Source organism: Poecile atricapillus, chromosome 3 (genome assembly GCF_030490865.1).
Source record: "Poecile atricapillus isolate bPoeAtr1 chromosome 3, bPoeAtr1.hap1, whole genome shotgun sequence".
NCBI lineage: Eukaryota > Metazoa > Chordata > Aves > Passeriformes > Paridae > Poecile > Poecile atricapillus.
Window position 1 is genome coordinate 83,629,326 of NC_081251.1, and position 20,706 is coordinate 83,650,031.

General features: G+C 43.1%; 1 long non-coding RNA gene across 1 annotated transcript in view; it reads right to left on the minus strand.

The window, feature by feature from the left end:
* Positions 1 to 4,100: 4,100 nt before the first annotated feature.
* The window catches only part of LOC131578179 (uncharacterized), a 54,972-nt gene continuing 38,366 nt past the window's right edge, over positions 4,101 to 20,706 (minus strand). The window contains exon 3 of the long non-coding RNA XR_009277396.1: positions 4,101 to 4,328. This is a non-coding gene — a long non-coding RNA (uncharacterized LOC131578179). The remainder of the gene's footprint in view (positions 4,329 to 20,706) is intronic.

Genomic DNA, 20,706 nt, shown 5'->3' on the forward strand with positions numbered 1-20,706 from the left:
CAAACCAGGTCTAGACATGATCTATTCCTGGGAGGCCCCTGGGTTCAAGGGGCCAATCTCACACCCTGTCCATCACTATTGTCAGCACAGTACCCTATCTCAAAGACATGCCAATGAACATTAGCAAGAGATTAAAATGACAGCCTTGGTTTTCTAACATGCCTTTTAATCATCGTAACATGCAGTCTAATGTTTCACTCTGTCTTCCTCTCCCTGCAAGTGCATGTTCTCAAGGAAGAAACCAGGAGGGATGAGAGTGGGTCAAAGACCACAGCAGGGTGAAAGCAGTGGAAAGGAATTAAAATGGAGGGTAGGGGAGGAGGAGACAAGAGACAAAACCCAAGTCAGAATATGGCAGCCAGACACAGAGCAACAAGGCTGGAATATAAATTCCTCCGTATGGCTCCCCTAGGCTGACATCTTATAGGTACCACTCACAACACACCAGCATGTCACCAACATGTGCCAATGCTTGTGTCTATTGCAGGCCACCTGACACCCATAGCCATACACCCAAAAGGTGGTTTTCACTAAGGTTGCACATCTAAACTAGTTCTGAGAAGAGCTGGGAGGCATCGCTGCTCTGGAAACCAAGCTGCCTTTTTGAAGTGCCTGCATATGGACTTAGTAGCTGACTTTTAGACCTTTGGGTTTCTGAAAAAGTCTTAGCCTAGTCATTTAGCTATGACTTTATGCAATTATTGACCATTTACACAAACAATCAGAGGGCTGCATGCAATAGGATTGTGTCTGAATTCCTTCTCGGTCTCTCTGGCAGTGAATAGTCAGCGGCTCTTAAACAAAGCCCCATTCTTTCTGCAAAAAAAGTGTCAGAGGTGAATGGTGGATGTTCCTGTATGAATATCTGCTAAACAGGCAGGCATAAAGAAGGTCTCCCTATGCCCCAGTTGAAGATCTGTGTGGCTGTGTTAACAGCATGCACAACCAAAGTTAATGACTGCACTTGTCCAAGACTTCCTTGTGCTCGGTCAGCTCTGAATAGAGACAGAGCAAGTTCACACCTGCTGCAAAATACCATATGGACATCATCTGTAACAAACTTGTTCAGATGGTTCATTTCTAAGGGGCATTCAAACTTTTCCTGGATGTGTGTTTTTTCCTCTCTTAGTCATGCTTTCACTGAAAATTTTAGCTAGGGTAATACCAACTCCTTAGTTTTTCAGCTCCTTGGTCCAAAACTATTTGGCTGGTGGGATGTGTGAATTCCTTTAGCCAACCAGTGGAGCATGTAATTAGCTCTATATGCACGAATGAATTACGCATATGTTTTGCTATGTGGCTTCAGCTGGTAACTAAGCATAAGAAGTTTCCAGCTAGAAAAGGAAACGGGTGAGAAAGTTAGGAAAGGCTGTGAAGCAGGCAGTGCACAGGACATCTCTGGTTTTCTTTGCTTCCTTTCTGCTACATACATGATTCTGCCTGTATCCTCATTTTTTAGGCTGTGTTTTCCATGGAATACAGGTTCTTCAGAGGATGCTGGGAACATACTGCAGGATGCACTGTGTTTTCCATGCATCACATTTTGCTTTCACTCAGAATTGAGTTTGGATGACTTTTCTTGACCCAGTAAGGGTTAAGCTCAGCCTACAGCAGAGGTTAGCATATGAGTCCTGCTCACCCATCCCAGCCCACCTGAGCAGGATATGGAAGCAAAGCCTTGCAATCGCACCTGTCCAGCTTATGAAGGTCCTGTTTTCCTGTGTGGGTGTTGCTGAGGCTGTTACAATCACAGTCAAACAAGTTTTCTTGAACCTCTTCACAGTCCAGCTACATGGCGTACAGGAAGACCTTCCTGCGAAGGCAGCTGTCTTACTGAACTCCTGTGGTGCTCTTCTCTTTTTTGTTGCCTGTTTAGCAATTCTCTAAGGATGCAAGCCTTAAAAGCAGGCCAGAGTTGAGAGACGTTTCATGGTTGTAAGCCTTCTCTCAGTCCTTTATTGCAGTACTCAGCTCATGTTGAGTTGGCTTTCCCTGAACAAGGGGAATGTAACCCTGCTGGTAGCACTATTATATTATTTATACAGCAAGTTACAGTGCAGAGTTCAGACTTCTTTTTTACGTGTCTGGGTGGAAAAAATGATTAGAATGTTTTGCATAAGCAAAATTTATCCTGTCCATTTCAATAGTCAATTTTTGTAATGCACCCTGGCATGTTAGGACTATTATTTGTTGATATAGATAATAACCTAGTACACAGACTTCCCTCCTGTTAAAATCCATCCTGCTTTTTAAAGCAATACCATGCCCTGATGGAATAGGATGGATAGAAACAAATATTTTCAAAGAGAGGATCTCTTAGCAGACTATCAGATCTCATTTTATTTTATGGTGAGAAAATTCAGAAGTGGATTCAATGTAAATGCTGATGTGTTTCACTAGCCTTTCATACTGAGCTATGGCATCAAAGGACCAAAACGGGGCTTTCTGAAGCCAGCAGAAGTCTTTGCACCATTTCTCTGGTTCTCAGGCATCCAAATGATAGCTATCCATCTAGGCAGCACACATGGCGCCTTTTCCTCTGACCTCCCCCTGAAATTACACACAAGGCCACACATTTGGCATATGGGGAAAGGCTGAAAGCAAGCATTTCAGCCTCTTACAGATGTGTTTAAAATATCTTAATGTATTTAAACAAAGTGCAATGTCAAAATAGCATGAATACCATATTTCAGCAAAATGGCTGCTTCTCCAGGGTTCTGCTCGTTGATGCCAAATGAAATACTTACCACTGTTTATTCACAAAATTCTTTCTTTTCCACTGAATTTTCATATTGCTGGGCTGGGCCAAATAATCAGTTTCCTTTTAAAATAGAAAAACCATTAATGCATTCCTTTAGGCTTTTCATGTTATGTTAGAAACCCTTGGGAATGCAGTGTGATTAACTTCTTTTGGTCTTAATTATTGCTTATGGGAGCCTACCTGTGGGGAGACTCTGAAAGGCACACAACAACAGGTCATGCACACTGAGGAGCTAAAGGATGAAGTTTGAAATGTGTGGCAGCCATTTGGTATATTAGTGGCAATCCCAGCCTTCTTAAACAGGATATCCTTTGTGTTAAGAGCCACACCTGCACCACTTCAGAGATTAATGGGCAATTTCTTGGCAGTACTTGTGGACATTTCAATTGTCCATTAGGATGATATAAAAACAGAGGAGAAATCTTTTTGATCAACTTTCATTGAGCAGTAATCTCTTCTCCTTAAAGTAACTTAAGTTTCTTGGGAAACTCATAAGCCTCCTTGACTGCCTGGACAAAGAGTAAAGAAATGACAGAGGCCCCCTAAAGTATAATTCCTCCTCCATCCTCCTCCATTAGTCAAGTATCTTCTGTGAATGAGTTAACTTTTAAAAAAATCACGTTGCTAAGTATTTTATCGAAGCAAACATTTAATCAAAGTGAAAGGAAGAGATACTAGTCCCCTTCTGGAATGGGATGGAGACTGCCAAGATGTGTTTTAATTTCTTAAGAAAACAAACTATGTCAAACACTGGGTTTTAAGCAAGCAGATGCTCATTTATCATTCATTTTGTCTGTGCACGCACTTGGGATCCTGCTGAACACAAGTTTTCTGAGATGGAAATGACCATATGGCCAATACCTTAAAAATTAATTCAACATGCCCTGCCTCTTGTGCTCATCACATTCTTTTAATGGTCCTTTTCTTCTTTTTTTTCAGTGTGGACAATGGAAACAGAACAACTGCCTTTGTGGGAGTCTGGTTCACTGCAAAGACAATCTATGACTGATGCTATATGCTACCAGCAGAGTTTGGATACTTTGCAAAGGCTGTGATTTCATGGCCCCACTTCTTTCAGGGGTTATCTCACAAAAAACCCAAACAAAACACCAGCTTTGCTACTGTTTTAGGTGTTGTGCGAGGGCCCACAAGAAGTGGCCTGCAGCTGCCTCAGAGCTATGTTGGTGTGCTCTAAGCTGAGCACTGGGTGTGTGGTGTGCCAGAGATGTCCAGGAATGACAGCAGTTCATATACTCACCAGGTGCTGTGTGAACTCCTCATACATCACAAAACAGCTAAAGTTTGCTGACTAAGGAAGATGTGAGCAAACAAAATAGGGTAGCTTTATGAACTCAAACTCTTTATTTGCAGGTACAGTTACCACACTCACTGAAGATTTACATGGTAAATTGATTTCAGAAAGATCTTTTGTAGCAAAATTAATGTAAGTGCAGTTATGGCCATTGGTCCTGATGCAGTAAAAAGACATCCAATGGAGCACAACTGTATGTCAATGGAGACTGTAGTTTTCATCTTCTTCATAAAGATTCAAGTGGCAGCCAGGAACCTGAAACATAGCTCAGTGACATTATTTATAGATACCCACTTTATCTTAGCCACAGCAGGGTGTTTCCCTAGTCAACAGAATATAATTTTGTCTGTCTGCTGGTAGCATCCCTGTCCTGCCCCCTCTGCTGCTTTGTTCCTTTGCCTCCCCTCTGCCAGTGATCACTATTCACCCACTCGTTTGTGAAGAATTGCCCTAAAGCTCTACAAGCAAGAAGAGACACCGCCAGGCATTAGGGATGAACATTATCAGCAGGGTGTACTGTGACTGGTCATGCTACTGACACCTTTGACCTCTCATAAACCCAAATTTGAAACCATCACATCCCAGAAAAATCATTTGCTGACCCGTGCTGGTGCAAAAAGCAACAGCAGAAGTACCTCAAGTCTTCATACACAGCTCACAGGTTTGATGCTCTCTATTACTGGATGCCATAACAGCAGTCAACTATAAATACCATGTGCCCTGCATGTGACACAGCTGGGGCTTGAGCCTGGAGTTAAGGGAGCAAGCAATGAGAAAGGAAGAGTATCTGTGTTTCAGTTTTCCTCCTGCCTTCTTCCAGAGGATGTAAGCTTCAGTTTCTTCAGATCCAAATATCTGAAGAACTACCTGCTGTCTGGAATGTTCCCAGGGAGCTTCCTCCCAGGGAAGCAACCAGACATTTGTCTTCTAAACAGCACTTAAAGCCCTGATTTTGACTTCAATAAGGACATTAGTCATAATATTAGGGAATAAGGGAGTAGACTATTTCAGTTGAAAAGGACATGTATGATCATGTAGTTCAAGTGCCTGACTAATTCAGTGCTAAAGAAGGTAAATCATGTTAAGGGCATTGCTCAAATGCTTCTTAAATGGCATTGATCACCTGGCTGAAAGCTTATTCAGTATTTGAAAATTCTCTCAGTAAAAAAATGCTTCCTAATATTCAGTCTAAACCTCGCCTGATGTAATTTTGAACCACTTCCATATGTCCTATCCCTGGATCCCAAGGAGAAAAGTTCAGTGCCTCCCTTTCCAATTTCCCTTTTCAGGGAGCAGTAGAGACCAATGACATCACCCCTCAGATTTCTTTTCTCCAAACTAGACAAGTCCTCATAGCACATTCCCTACAGCCCTTTTGCCAGTTTCATTGCCCTTGTCTGGATCCAAGGACCTTCACATCCTTCTTCAACTGTGAGGCCCAGAACTGCACACAGTGCTCAAGGTGAGAACAGCAGACAGCAGGATAATCACCTCTTTTAACCTGCTGGTTGTGCTGTGTTTGATACATTCCAGAATGTATGGATGCTAAATGTGAGCAGAAAGCAGGGAGAACAGTGTTTGTGGAAAAGCAGGCCACATAATTTTCTCAGTCTCACCTGAGAAAGTGGCCTGGGAAATCATAATGAGGAATTAAAACAATCCTCAGAGATAGAAGACAGCCTTGCAGGTGTTGTTTGTCAGTTTCTTGTTTTCTTGCAAGAGAAGGTCGAGGGGTGGTGTACGCCGCTGACCAATGATGGTGATGTGTTAGTTCACTGACCAATAAGAGTTTTACCTTTCTGGACTTGTTGCGTATCAGTCTATAAAACAAGATCTGAGGTAATAAACCTTATGCTCTCCTGTTCAACTCACAAGATAGTCCGTGTCGTGCTTCTTAACCATTCCTAATCTAGAGTGACAAGGATGTGGTGCCCTCTTGGGTGCCAGGGCTCACTGATGGCTCACACTGAGCCTGCTGTTGGCCAGCACCCCCAGATTGCTCTCTCAAGCTACTCCTCTCCCAATTTATACTTGTGCTCAGCATTACCCCAGCATTTCAACTTGTTAAATTTCATCCCATTAATCATAGCCCACTGCTCCAATCTATCAAGATCACTCTGCAAGGCCTTCTGTCCCTCAAGAGAGTCAACAGCATCTCCCAGTTTGGCATCATCAGCAAACTTGCTAATGGTGCATTCTGCTCCTACATATTGGATGTGATAATGTCCTCTGCAAATAAAAGCATACTGATACTTGTTATATTACTCTCTTTCTTTTTTTCTTTTTTTTCTGTTATTTTTGGTGTGAATTTTATATTTTATTTACCATTGTAATTTTAGAAAACAATTCATTGAGCTGTGGTCATATGCCACATCTCAGTGAAAGCTGTTTGAACTGTAACCTTCTTTAACGAAGTTAGTTATGTGCTTTGAATTACCTAGAAATCACATTTATACGTCTGATTTTATTTTTTTTGCTGGTAATGTCACCTTATAGTCAGCATCCAGGAAGGTTAACTAACTGATAGGGATGGAAAGTGCAGCCCATCATTAGAAAGACAGACTCTGCATGGTGACGATCAGTAAGAAATCTTTCCTCCAGCTCTGTCTTTTCTTGCTTTCTGCAATAGTTACTCTATTTGTCAGCTGTCTACTCTACTCCTCAAAGAGTCTTCGATTTTCCAGCCGGTGGGAACAGACTTGGGAAAAAGAGACTGGAGCTGTGAAAACTGACAGCCAAATCTCACCAACACTCTTAAGAAGAAACCTAGATACACCCGAGGAAGTGCTCAATCACAGAAGAGCCAAGATGGGTTCATGGAGAAGTAAAGATTAGCAACTAGTGATAGTTTCAAAAGCCAGTAGCAAGTGCCTGGATAGGTGGTAAATATTTATTTTAAATAATAATATTTAAAATACAGTGCTGGTCTATAGACAAGTGTCTTATCAAACACGCCCATGAGTCAGTGACTGATCTGAGAAGAGGATCCAGGTTTCCTACTGGCTCCTATCACCCTCTATGCATGTCAGGCCATGCACTCCCCCTCGGCAGGTTGCCATTTCTTTCCCAAGAAAGATGTGTGTCTTATCTGCACTGCTTCTTTATAAACAAGTCATCTGATTTCACTGCTAAGGGGGCATCTGCAGGATCAAGATCACACTCCATCTCCAAACATCTGATTGCCTGCATTGGTCATAGTCTGGCTCACACGTAGGCCAATCCCACTAATCTGCAGGCCAGGGACACACAGACTGAAGAAGAGTGCTGACCAGGACTTGGATCCTGCCCCCATGGGCAACATGGGTCCCAGCAGGCTGGTCCATGCCCTGCACTGAATCCTCTAGCCAGCAATGGGTTCCAGTAACCCTGTAGCAAGCCGAAGGCTGATTTTCAACATGACTATGAAGAACCTGGCTCACACATTCATTTATGAGAGTTTGGCCATCTACATGTCTCAGAGTACTTCTTCAGGATTTTTTTTTTTTTCCTTACCTCATGATTTGGTGCTTGTTTGCATAAAGTTTCTGAAACACAGTCCAAGCAGGTTGAACCTTGTGACTTGTGGCTGACTGAATACTTCTTTGCAAACAAATGTGCCATGACCAAACTGAAAACAGTGGGCTTCAGTCCCAGGGAGATCATCTTTTGCTCTCCCTGCAAGCCTAATAGCTTCCATAGTGGAGTCCATGTCTGCACACATCCAGAGGTCTCCCCTGGAGAGGCAAGCTGCTCTTTGATCTGACACCCCAGCTGCCTGCTAATCTCCAGTCTTCCGTATCTACTTCATCAACCCTGCAGCATGAGCAGTCCCATGCCCTGTCCCTTGGTGAAAAGGCAAACGTTAACTATGGGGAAGAAATTACTACTCTCTTTTGGTTGTCCTTTCTGGCACCTGGTGGCATTCCCACCATGTCCCCTTGGAAGTCCTGATCATTCCTTTCAGATTGCCTCTGTGCTGATAATTCAGTACACCAGCAGCACCTGTTACCCCAGTCTCTTCCTTCAGTGTTGGCTGCCTTGGGCTGGTACAGCAGGAACTTCCTGCATCACATCCTGCCTCCCAGGAAAGGCATGGTTGGAGTCTCTGCTGGTGAGTGAGCACATTCAGTATACCAGCTCATGCTCCGTTCCCTGCAACTTTTCTATAGCTACATTTCAGCTATATGATCTCTGTGTAGAGCCCGTGGTGCGGCAAAGCCTGGAGTCTCCTTCTGCTGAAGGACTGTCTCCAGCCAGGGTAAGACAGGCAGATTGCCTAGGCCAGCTGGTGCCCTTCTGAGACCTTCTGTGTAGCACTGCGCTGGTGCTGACCTCTGCCGTCAGTGCACCTGCTTAGAAAGGCCTACAGACCCTCCTGGCTGCACCACAGTAACACAGTCTCCCTTGGTATTCTCCTTAGTACTGCAGCCCAATATTTTTAATTTCCTGGAGATATGGGAGAGGAAGAACGTAAGACAGGAAGATAAGCAGACAGCAGTTTTAAATTGTCCCCTTTACTGAATTTATATATATTTTCAGAGAAAATTTTTATCTCAGAAGTGACATTTATCTTATTTTCCCCTCTTAGATAACTCACCAGGAATTCCCAGCCTCTCAACAAGTGGTAGGAGTGAAAGTAAATATGTTTGTGTGCATGACCTCGATGCTGTCCATGGGATCTCTGTGCACCCCAAACTTGCTGTTACCTCGAGTCAGCTGCAACTGTGGGTGACTGAGTTTGAACCAATTACTTCAAAGGTACATTTTAGCCGCAGAGGATTTTAACACCTTGAAAAATCAAGCAGTGAAGGTGCTCCATGTGTGTTTTGGCTTCCCAAGACCACAGTCATGTCACTGTTCTTGGAACAGATATTGAGACATACTTTTTTTTTTTAATTTGTTTTTTTATAATTAATTATATACATGCATATATGCTCAATATAAGTGAATTGTTATTATTCCTCTTCTAACACCTTAATAAGCCTATTTTTCAGAAGTCCTCTGACTTTTGAAAAGTTGGCCTCTCAGCCACATCTGTCCCATGTATGTTCTCTAATGCAAATACCCCTGACAGTAAGCATCGATAGTCCTGTGAATGGGTTATGCAGAGTTACCTTGCTCACAGCTGATTCATTTCCTCACCTGAGGAAGGGAGGTCTGGGAGCAAATATCTCGGGATTTCTAGCTCCTGGGCTGAAAGGGAACTTGATGGTGTCTTGCATCCTGCAGTTTGTTTGTTTGGGAAGTTTGTCTTTGAACAGACTACAGACCCTGGTTAATGTGATGTTGTCGCTCTGGTCATTGCTCTATCCTGCAAAGTTTTCTGTTTCCGTCTCTGCTGACAAGGCCTTTAGCACAAGTCTAAGGGCAAGGAGTAGTAACAGGGAGGAACAGAGTCATAATGACCGTCCTCTGGGCAAACAATTGATATGCTAATGACGTTGGTGAGAATGCAGCTCCTATCTACAAAGAGAAGGACTAAAGAATGAAAATAGGACAGAGCACAGAACAGAGGGGATTAAAAAAATGAAGACCCTTGTGGGATTTTTCCAAGGACCTAGAATAATCTTTGTGGAGAAAAAGGGAAGGATCCGGTGTGATTTCATACAGGGAGGAAGTGTGGATTATCAGCAGAGCTAGCAGAGGAACTGATTCAAATTTAATATTACCCCACCAGACAGGATATTCAAGTGCAGAAATCTGTGCAGAGTTTTTATTTTAATTTTATCTTCTGTGTACTTCAGTACTGAGTAAAGAGCTCAGCCGTTACTGAATCCTATCTCAACCTACATTTTCAAAACATCAGTGACATGCTCTAAATACACAAAGAAGCACCAGATTTCACAGGAACCTGTGGTCCTGAAGAATGGAGTTCTTTGAAAGTCGTGGCTAGAATACAAAACAGTTGTGTTTGAGGCTTCATCTCCACAGCACAGCAAGCAAAGTCAGTGATCTAGATCTGTTTTGAGACAGGTCATGGAGAAAAGGGAGCTGCGGTCAACCACAGTGTGTCGGGGCCCTGGGAACAGTTCTGTGAATGCCTAAAGAGGGGATCTTCTCTAGCCAAGTCATGGGCAGTTGCACTTCATATGATCATTCTTTTCTTTTTTGCCCCCACAAATGATTGAACCAGACATCTTTTTTAGAAAAAAAATCCATTCTTGGTGAAAGACCTCAAACAATGGAAAATCTGGAAGTCTCATGAGAATCCATTGCACTGCTAACACCCTCACAGTAAGAGGCTTATTTCTGCTCTTGTTTTTTCAAACAATGTGGAAATTTCAAAAAATGTGGAAACTTCAGTCTCCATAGTTCAGTGTAAAGAACCTCTCTATCTAGATACTTCCTTGCGCAGACACTTTTTAACCCAAATCAAATTTTCTTTTTGCTGTCCCTTTGATAGAATTTCTTAAATCTCTCTTTATAGAGTTCAATTTTCTTACCATGAACCACTCTCATGCAGTCTAGGATCTGAGTGGGACAAAGCTGAGGGAAAAAACTGGGCAGACTGTGTTTTGAGAAAATACTTGGGAGGTAGACTTTGTTATCTGATTACATTTGATGTTAATAAAAATTTGATTATACAGCAATAAATTCTGCCATTTGTATTGTTTTGAAATGACAAAAATATGAGTCATTAGTTTCTCTTCTCTATGAACTTCTTCCCTTTGAAACTATTAAAATAAGTATGATTATATTGCATCAGTATAAATCAATGGTGATGCCCTGTCCTGGTTACAATGTATTGAGCTTTATTCACAACATCATGAGTTTTCTTTTTAGGCATTTTCAAAAGTATAAATCTCCCTTTCAGGGTGCTCAGTAGCAAAATTAGCATTTGCTTTTTGTCCCTGTTCTTCCAATTTTTTCATGGTTGTCAGTCCAAGTATTTGGCCTTCAGAGATGTCTGAGGGGAAGCATAAATCAGGCATATAAAAATCCAGTATATAAAAATGTAGTTTCTCTTACATGCAAGACTGAAGTTCTTTTTGCAGGTGTAAAAGTGGAAGTGAATCTCTGTTTAAAAGTTTGGTCACTGCTTTTTCACTGCAGAAAACTTTGCAACATTTTGTTGCTACAGTGAGAAAATGGTTATTGGTCAGCTAAAGGCAGTAAATTGTAACATGCTACTGCATCTCCCATAGAAGAAATCATGATCTCATGATGGAAATGTTCACTGGGCTATATTATTACTGCAACTTGTCCTCTAAGAACAAGGGCAGAAGCTCGAAATGGATATGGTTCCAGCACAGTTACACATAAGAGTACTCTGCTATCCACATGCCTTTGCATCACTTCTCCTCCCACAGAAAGGTCAATGACAGAGAGGTGAGAGGATTTATGTGCTTGGTGCCCTAGTAAGAAATTCTTTTAAGTAGGTTGGGCCTGGGCTGTAAACAGCCCCACTTATTTCAGATAAACATTATTAAGGTCATAAAATGTCTCAAGATTCATGCAGACTTCATGCCAGCTTGGCTGTGGCCCAGGTGCATCTGCAGTGAAAGCCCCCTGAGAATGGTTCGGGAGCTTGGGGCTATGCTAAGTCAGAGCCTGAAAGGGGTTGCTTTGGGAGGTTTTGTGTCTGGTTTTGGCAGTCCAGCTTTCCATGGGATGAAAACACTGCAAAAAGAAAATGTGAGGTCCTCTGACTGTGAGTGACATCTCCAAGTCAATGGCTGGGGCATCCTGGTATTTGGGTTGATCTGAAAGTGCAGGTTTCTTGTTTTGGAAAACAAGGCAGATGGTGGCATTGCAAGGTGAGGTGAGGTTTTGCAGTGCTGCTGGCTTCCACGCTCCAGTGTACAAGGTTTGCCCAGTAATCCTCAGTAATTATTTATTATGCAGGCTATCTTTTGAAAGAAAGAAAGGCCCTTCCTTCTCAGGAAGGTAACAGCTTCCTCTCCTTTTGCAAAATCACTGACTGCCACATTTAGCTAGTACTGGGGCTCGTTGCTTGCCTCTTTTTCCTCATCCAGTGGCAGGGCACAGGTATGAGGGAAGGCTCAACAGTGCAGCCCAAAGTCTGCATTTGCAGCATGGGGATGGGGACATCCCACCTGGACATCCATACTGGGATGTCAGCTGGGAGGAAGCTGGAGGAGTGAGGGATGCTGGAGTGATAGTGAGCTCCCAGGCACCCATGGGGCTGTCAGCTCTGACATCCTGTAACACCTACAGGGCATCCTGTAGCACCGACAGGGCATCCTGTAGCACAGAGAGATGTGAGGCCTGCCCAGGCCCAGGCAAGGGCTGTGCTCCAGTGGCAGGAGAGTAATCAGCCTGTGACAGCCTGATGCTGACTGATTGGTGTACAGTGACATGATGATATGCTCCCAGTTCCAGAGGACATCTTCCCAAAAGAGATTTTGTATGCTAATCCCTTCTGCCCTCATCAGCCAGGCCTCAGGCTGCTGGCTGCCAAGCTGCCAAGTTCCCAGCAGGAGTAACCTCTGCTGCACTGATAAGAGGGGATAAAAGCCACTCTCCCCAGGCTCCTCTGGCTGTGGTGGGATCTCCTCAGATTTCCCTGCAGCCAGCCCCTCCCTGGAGGCTGCTCCCCTCTCTGAGAAGGTGACACAGTCACCCAATGAGGATGGTGCCTGGGTCCAGGTAAGCATGGACCACCAGTCCCCAGATGAGGTCATCCCAGACCCCGGGGAGCAGGGAGTGGCTTCTCCAGCTCACCACCCTCATCTTGGTGAATCTATCCCCTTTGCTGTGCAACTCAGCTTGTGAGGAAAAACTGGGAACACTGATGATGGACAAGGCTCTTATGCAAGGGATTATCACAGCCTGAAATACAGGTAGCTCTTTGTTCCAAAGCTCAGTGAGAAGAGGTTCTGCTCTCCGCCATGGTTATCTCTGAAGTTACCTTTGCACTGCCCATGACCCCTGGGGCAGTCACAAATGCATCCCAATGCTCAGAGAACCTTCAGGGTTGGTTGTCATGTCAGCAAAAGCCTCCTTTTGGCAGCTGGGAATGGCTGAACTAGACCATAGATTGTGTCATGGACATTAGTCCAACCTCTCTGCAAAGAGGATTACAAGAGCAAGTAATACACTCCTCTCTTGTTGATGTTCCTGCACCATGGGGAATTCAACAGAGACAAAAATTCAGGCATATGAACTCTTCTGCTTAGCTGCAAAAGTTCTGAAATACAGTCAAGTCTTGGGTTCCAGGTATTTTGATTGGTTTTGCTGTCATATCTTGAGAGATAAACTCTTAAATTACATAGTACCAACCAATCAACATCCCACTAAAACAGGAAAAAACCCTTGTTGCAGCAAAATATTCTATGACTAACTGCATTAACAGGTTTGTCTCTCCTTCAGAAAGCTGTTTTAAGGAAATTAGGTTGGTTATGAAGACAAATCATGTGTCTTTAGTAAATCTATACTCTAATCAGATGAGGTAAATACCCAGAGACTAGATATGGGGGCTGTATAAATACTTCCATAGATAGAGACATCAAGAGATGGAATGCAAAGATATTTATTATTTTATGAGGCTCATTCCTTTCTCTAGGACTTAAAGAGATGTGCTCCAATTAATGTCAGTAAATTGTCTTTGATGTAGAGAAAATGCCACTAGTTTTGATAGATTTGATATTTTAAAAAAGTATTATGATATGATATGATATGATATGATATGATATGATATTATATTATATGATATTATATTATGTTATATTATATTATATTAATATGTATAAATATATATATAAATATATATAAATATATATAAATATATATAAATATATATAAATATATATAAATATATATAAATATATTAAAGGATTTTCTGTAGTGCTGGTGACCTTTAATGTCATATTACTGAGTCTCAAGTGGCCATACATGGCTGTGACAGAGCAAAGGTTCTATGTGACTCAGGGAGTCCCATAACACAGGAGCTCTCCACGGGTATTAAGTGTTTGTCACAGAGTCAAGACACTGTAGATTCTACGCAGCTTGTTTCATATCCAAATGCTTTTTCCATTTAGCTTTTTGGTGACTGATACCATTGCAGGTACCAGGAATATTTTCTCAGCCTACTGACTGTGGAGGGTGCCACTGCCTGTTTCAGTAGTTGCACATAAATTGGCATTCCAACCTTCTGGGCTGCTGAGATAGACAATGCTAATACATGCAGCCAATGAGAATTACATTTGCCAGGGCTGACCCTGGGAATGGGCAGCCAGCCAAGGTTTCACAGCCTCAGTGATGTCCTCAGAAATGAAGGTGAGCGGGTAGCCCCAGTTGCTTGTTTTAAGATAGAAAAGCAACAAAGACAGTTGCTTTCAGAGAAAGGAAGATAGACACATTGATCAGAAATCTGTCCTGCTTGCACAGCAGTTTATGAAAGCTTTTATGAGTGGGAAAAAAAAGGACAATGCTGAAAGTATCTGTGAGAGGACCGGACTGGCCCAGGAGCTGGCTGGAGGAGACCTGAAGTTCAGATGAGCAGAAAAGCTTTCTCTGACAGTCCTTTCTGCAAGAAGTGAGAAGGAGGTCGCAAAACATCCAAGCCCCTCAACACTGCTCATTGTTGAAATCATGCAGATAGAGTTTCTTCCTTCTTCTCAGGCTTTTAATCAAGGTTTTAATCTCAGAGGGAATGGTACAATTTTTTTCTGTATGGGAATGTTCTGCTTCAATTACAATGTCTTGCTCTGGACCCTTTGGCCAGTTCAGGGTCATCAGATACCATTAAGTGCTAGGGCACTCTTTAAGAACAGAAATAATTGCTATATCTTGAGGTTCTTGCCTCTTAGTTAATGACATATCAGAAGGCCAGCAACTGGGAATGAGAGTGTGTTTATTACAGGTTTGTTTTAGTCATCATCTTCACCTTCCTTCCTACCTCAGGTTAAAGAAAATGCTGGGTTTTATTCATTCTATTTGTTTCTGTTGCTGATTGTTCTTAATGACTGCAAAACCCCACCCTTTCTAGTAACGGGTCAGTGCCCAAAACATGCCCACTCTTAGTCAGATCTGCCGAGTTTAAACAGGTGCTTTTTCTAACCCACAGTAAATATGAGTTGTTTTTAAAGTCAAGTCATCCTTCTTGAAGCCTAGAAGCAGATCTTGCTATTGCGATTGCCCTCAATGGCTGTGAATTTTAGTTATACCTATCCTGAACAACTAGTATCTTGGGACATAGTCCCTGGCTGATGCTGAAATTGCTACTTCTGATGAATGGTCTAGTAAACCCTCATATGACAAAGACATCTGAATCTAAGGCTGTTGGCAAGCAGAGAAATAACTGTTTGCCATTGCACAATGCCATATGAATGCGTTTTTTTCCACTTCAAACCCTTCCCCTAAGGTTGTATTTATAGCAGGGGAAGGCTCCCATGTATTCTGCCTGGTGTGGCATGTCCTTTTTGATACTGTGGCAGGTGAGCAACCACCCCATGTCACTGCTGCTGAAGGCTGTGGGTGAAGTCTGTTCAGCAAACTTCAGCAATATGATAAGGAGCTGATTTTCACATATAATCACCCCCCAGAGGAGGAGGGAGATGCAGCACTCAAGGAATTGGAGAAGGACTCAGGATATCCACTTTCCCCAGAAGGAACCTGCTGCCCTTGCTTGGAAACAGCCAAATCCTGTTTCCTCAAGGATGCTACTTAGGACAGTGGGAAGAGTCCCGGGGGGGGGTAACTTTGGGAGCTAAGTGCACAGAGCATGCAAGTATCATATATCAAGTATCAGAGCATCAGGGGGCACACACTTCATCCTAAGCCAGAGCCAAAATGCATCACTACCCTCCAAGACACATTAGCATTTGCTCTTTTTACTAATGCTGCTGAAGGAGAGGCCACAGCCAGTGTTCCTGAAATATGACCTCCAGAACCTCTTTGTGATGGTATTGTTACCTGGATTCTGCCAAAGTGGGGTTGGAGGGACTGTGTGCCCTGGCATGACCAGAAGTCCTTTACATTACTTTTGCTTTCCTGCCAAAAGTAGCACAAAATTGCTCCAAAGAAGGAAGATCAGCACTCTGTCCCTTCACAGCTGCCCCCAAATGAAGATGGAAATCTGTCTGTGCCCCAGTACTCATTGAGAGCTCATTGAGAGGGAACAGTCATTTTGTGGGAGATCAGGTGTCAGTCCATGCAGACCCAAGCTGAGTTACAGGCTGTTTGACAGTCCAGGACACCACAAGCTACTCCCAGGGCAAGGACGGACAGAGGCCTGTGCTCCTTTGCAGCACAGTTTCCTCTTCATAGGCTACAAGTACCAAGGTATGGGGCTGTAGGCAAGGCAGGGTGAGGACAGGCTGGAGAAGACACCAGTGGGCTGAGGTTGAGGACCAGCACGCATGGAAAACTGATGCCCTGTGTTCCCAGGCATGTCTGCTGAAACATGGCATGGACAGACCAGTCCAGTTTAGGAGAAAAATGACACTGTGGTGCACAGACACGTGACACCCTCACTAATATTTGGCAGTTCACATCTGCCTGCAGGGCAGAGGGGCAGGGGGAGCCAAGGAACCTTCTGAGCGGGAGGCAGGCAGCAGCATGACAGAGTGTCACAGAGCAACAGGCACACAAGGGCTGCGCATGGGGATTAGAGAGGGAGTGGGGCGTTTTCCAGGATGCATATTCAATGTGATTAGCTTAATCCACTGTTTTTCTCCATTCCCTTTCTAGCACCATATCCCTCTAGATATGACCACTTTTCAGAGGCCTTTTTGGGGTGAGTTCTCTGTTTGTTTTGTGGGGTTTTTTTCCCAAAATACTGGAGAGGCAATGTAGCACAGCCCAACCTTGCTTACGTGCTGCACCATTCTGGAAGATGGAAAACAAAAGCTAAAAGAGGATGGTTAACCTTTTCTAATTGTCACAGAACAGGACTAGTTGCCAGGAGGAACTTGAGTGCTAATCCTACTTTACTCACCATGTGACCTTTGGGTAAGTTACCTAATTAACTTGTCCTTCGGTCTGCCGAGCCTGCAAAGAGCAGGTGTTTCAATGAAACACAACATTGCTGAGCCAACATGTGGCCTTAGGAAATAACCAGGTAATAAAACATGCTACACTTTTTTAAAGGTGGTATTCATACAGAGAATTAAAATGTCCTGCTGTAAGTTTAAGTTTAACCCTTTAATCTTTTGGTGGGGTACAGGATTGAGCCCACACTGTTTGGCTGAATGGAAGGTCATTCCAAATGGCATTTGGTATTTGTGGAAGAGTGATATAGAGTCATCTGATCAAATTATAACTGAGTCAATTCTGTTCTGCGGGAATTAATTTCCTTCCACTGGAGGTAAATGGATCCTGATTTTTCCCTGACCACCCTGTGCTGTGCTGCTGCTGTTAGGAGTGTTCTCCAAATATCACTGTGGCTGCCCTCTAGAAGGATTTGGGATTATCCCTCTTTTCCTCTGCATTTGAAAGGAATTTTCAGGCTGAATTTAAAATGCTCATTGTAAAAAGGTATAGTTATCCCTTGATTCCAAGCTTTTTCCCATTCAGTTTCTCCCTCTTTCTGCATATGTCTTTTATATTGACTCACTTTAGCTGTAGTTGAAGCTCTTTTTTTTCCTGAAAATATTCAGTATTATGTACATAAACATGGTGGGATTCTTCATGCTAATGTGGAATGAAAAGATACTAACAACCATCCCCAGAGATCATCCTCTCTCTGGTGAAAGATCTTTCACCCTGCACTGGAAAAAGCACTTTACAGAAATATTCTCTGCCTCTTTAGCATTTGATGTCAAAGAAAATGCCATTGCATCTCTGCTAAGGATTACAGACACATCATTTATTATTATCTGTTGCTCAGGAGGCAAGCCTGCCTCCTGGGGTAGGTATAGCTTGTTTTCCAGGTTTGATCTCTCATTTAAAGAGGTAGTTTTCAGGGAGATTTTTTTGCAAAGAGCCAGCCTACACTCTTCTCTCTCAAGAAGTTTGGTCTTCACAATCTTTTGTTACAATGGTCCAATACAGGGTTTATTTAAAACTTCCCTTTTTATAATATGCTGTGGACTGGACAACTGAAATGAAACCTTGGTTTGGATTAATGGATTCTACAACCAGGTTTCCAGAATCAGGTTTTGATCCTTTCTTATTCAAAAGTGCCTGTAACCATAAATGGTCTAATTGAAACCAGAGGCGCTTGCTGCAGACTAAGGAACAATTCAATGGGATTAAGGCAATGTTGCATCTGGGCTGTTGTGATTAAATTTTGCAAATATTAACTGAAAAAATCTTGGCTCAAATCCTATCCAATATGTATTCGAGCAGTTCCCCAGAAAAGAATGGAGCTGAGCCTTGCCTGAGGTGTAGCAGTGTTGCTGTTTTAACATGTCTTCCATTGTCTTCACTTGACAGAATCTAAGGATTTTGGCTCAAAAAGGGCCCTCTTTGAGGGATGTTAAGGTTAGAGTTTGAAAAGAGCAATTTCCAGAGGAAAAAAGTTTGCAACATGACAATGAAACCAGACAGAAACCCTGCTGCCTTGAAAAATAACTCTGGGAGTGAGAATCTTTCTCACAAACCCAACAAGCTCCTTGGGGCACGTCACAGCATGCAATGAAACAAGCTGCAAGGATCCCAGCGCTGGCCACTGAGCTAATGGCAGGATCAGGAGCAGAACAACTGTATCAGTGTCTTGTCTGCTCAGAGGGCAATAGGCCATGATTTCAGGGGAGAGTTCACCTTCCTTCAGGTGTTGTGCTGTTCTCAGTTTACAGGTGAGTTTGGGGTTTGCTCTGGAATTTTGGCAAAGGCAGTATAGGCACACTAGCATATTCCCTCACGCAGAGAGTAAGCTTTGGGACATGAAAATGAAGAATTTTCTTTTCTGGGACAACAGGACAATATTAGTTGTCCCTGAATATATTGCTAATAGACTGTTTTGTCCTTTGCATGCTCTTCAGAAGAACTCATCATAAATCTATCCAGAAACTGACAAAAAAATAAAATTAACTGTGCATTTATCAGAAAGAGTATCAGGCAGTGAGTCCACTATGGCATTTCTAGCAGTGGGATTTTTTATGTTGGAGTTTTTTTATCTTTCCTTTCTACAACTGCCCATTAGGTTCCAGGATGAATTTGAGATGCTGATATCCATCTGCAAATGTGTTGCTTCTCTGTGAGACTGCCAGTCTGACTCAGAGCCAAGTTTTGCAGTGCTGCCACAACTAGAGTGACCAGGTCATTCACAGTCAGGATCTCCCAGCTTTGAAACTACTCTCCTTCTTTGGCCTGAAGTAACCTGTTGAATCAAACTACATCCACTTGTGAGCACCAAGCTTCATGAATTATGTTGACCAACTGGAGAGAGTCCAGCAGGCAGGAATAAGAGTGATCAGCAGGCTAGAAAACATGAGCTATGAGGAAAGACTGAGTTGGGTTTGTTTAGTCTGGGGAATTGAAGACGGGTAGATGTGCTAACACCCTTCAAGTACGTGAAAGACTACTGCAAGGAGGAAGGATAAGCTGTTCTTTATGTCTTCTGGGGACAGGAAAGGAATTAATAGGCTTAGTGAAACAAAAGGAATTTAGGTGAGACATTAAAAGTAATTTTCCAGCTGTGAGACTTGTGCACCACTACAATGGTTTGCTATCTGCAAGTGCTCTTTTGGAAAGGCTTTAGCAGCAGCTGAGGTAACTATTTCATTGCCTTCAGCACAAATGATCCTATCTGGAGGCTGGTGGAAGGGCAAGATAACCTTTAAAAGTTTCTTCCAGCTTGGTTTTGTGTCATTTCTGCTATGGATGCAAAAAGTCACAGGGGTGATTCTTAGTTCTCTAGTAGGTGTTTTGTGACCAGGCCACCATCTGGTTTTACAGACTGTTATCTGATGGGAGAAGCAATTAGTTTTCCATCCTAAAATTGTCCAGAAGAATATCCCCACAACACCACATGGTATCCTCTTCAAGAGAGTTACAGATGAAAACAACCATGAAAGCCAGTTCTCAGCTGATGTAAAAATAAGCAATTCTCCCTACTGGACCAGCTGCCCTTGCCATTTCTCCAGTGGTGACTGGTGTGGTGGCCTTGCAGTGAGGTACACCTTGGTGCCCAAGCAAACTCAATCAGACAGACACCAAGCACCCAAGAGTTGCTGAGTTTCTTTATGTAACTCAATAAAAGGAATACAAACAAAAGCAATACCTGACGCACACAACAAACAGCACACAACAATCCCTCCTTCTCTGGTTTCATGGGGAAGCAAGTCCCAACACTGTAAAGTTAAAGATAAAATAAAAAGAAAAAGCCAAGGACACCCCGCCATGGATATATTAGATATATAGATATAGATATAGATATATTAGACCTGGGTAAAATAGCATTGAGCACACCCTCAGAGATTTAAACACCATGAGGTGAGCAGGGGTTTAGAGCCCAACAAAGAAGCTGCCTTTTCAGCAGGCTCATTTGGCCTGCATTTTCAGCCTTTCCTTTTCTGTAATCCTGTCTGTTTTTAATGAGGGAACATTATGGAACCAGCCTTTGTGCAGAGGATTGCCCAGTCATGGCCAGCACAGGAGGAGGGGGCAGTTTGGATGGCAGTGGTAGCTTAGAGCTCCCCAGGCTGTGGCTGCCCATGATGCTACTCCTGAAGAGGCTGGAGTTCATCTTTGCTGCTATGAGCCAGGGACTGCTGGGCAGAATTCTTCCATGCAGCTAAGCCAGCAT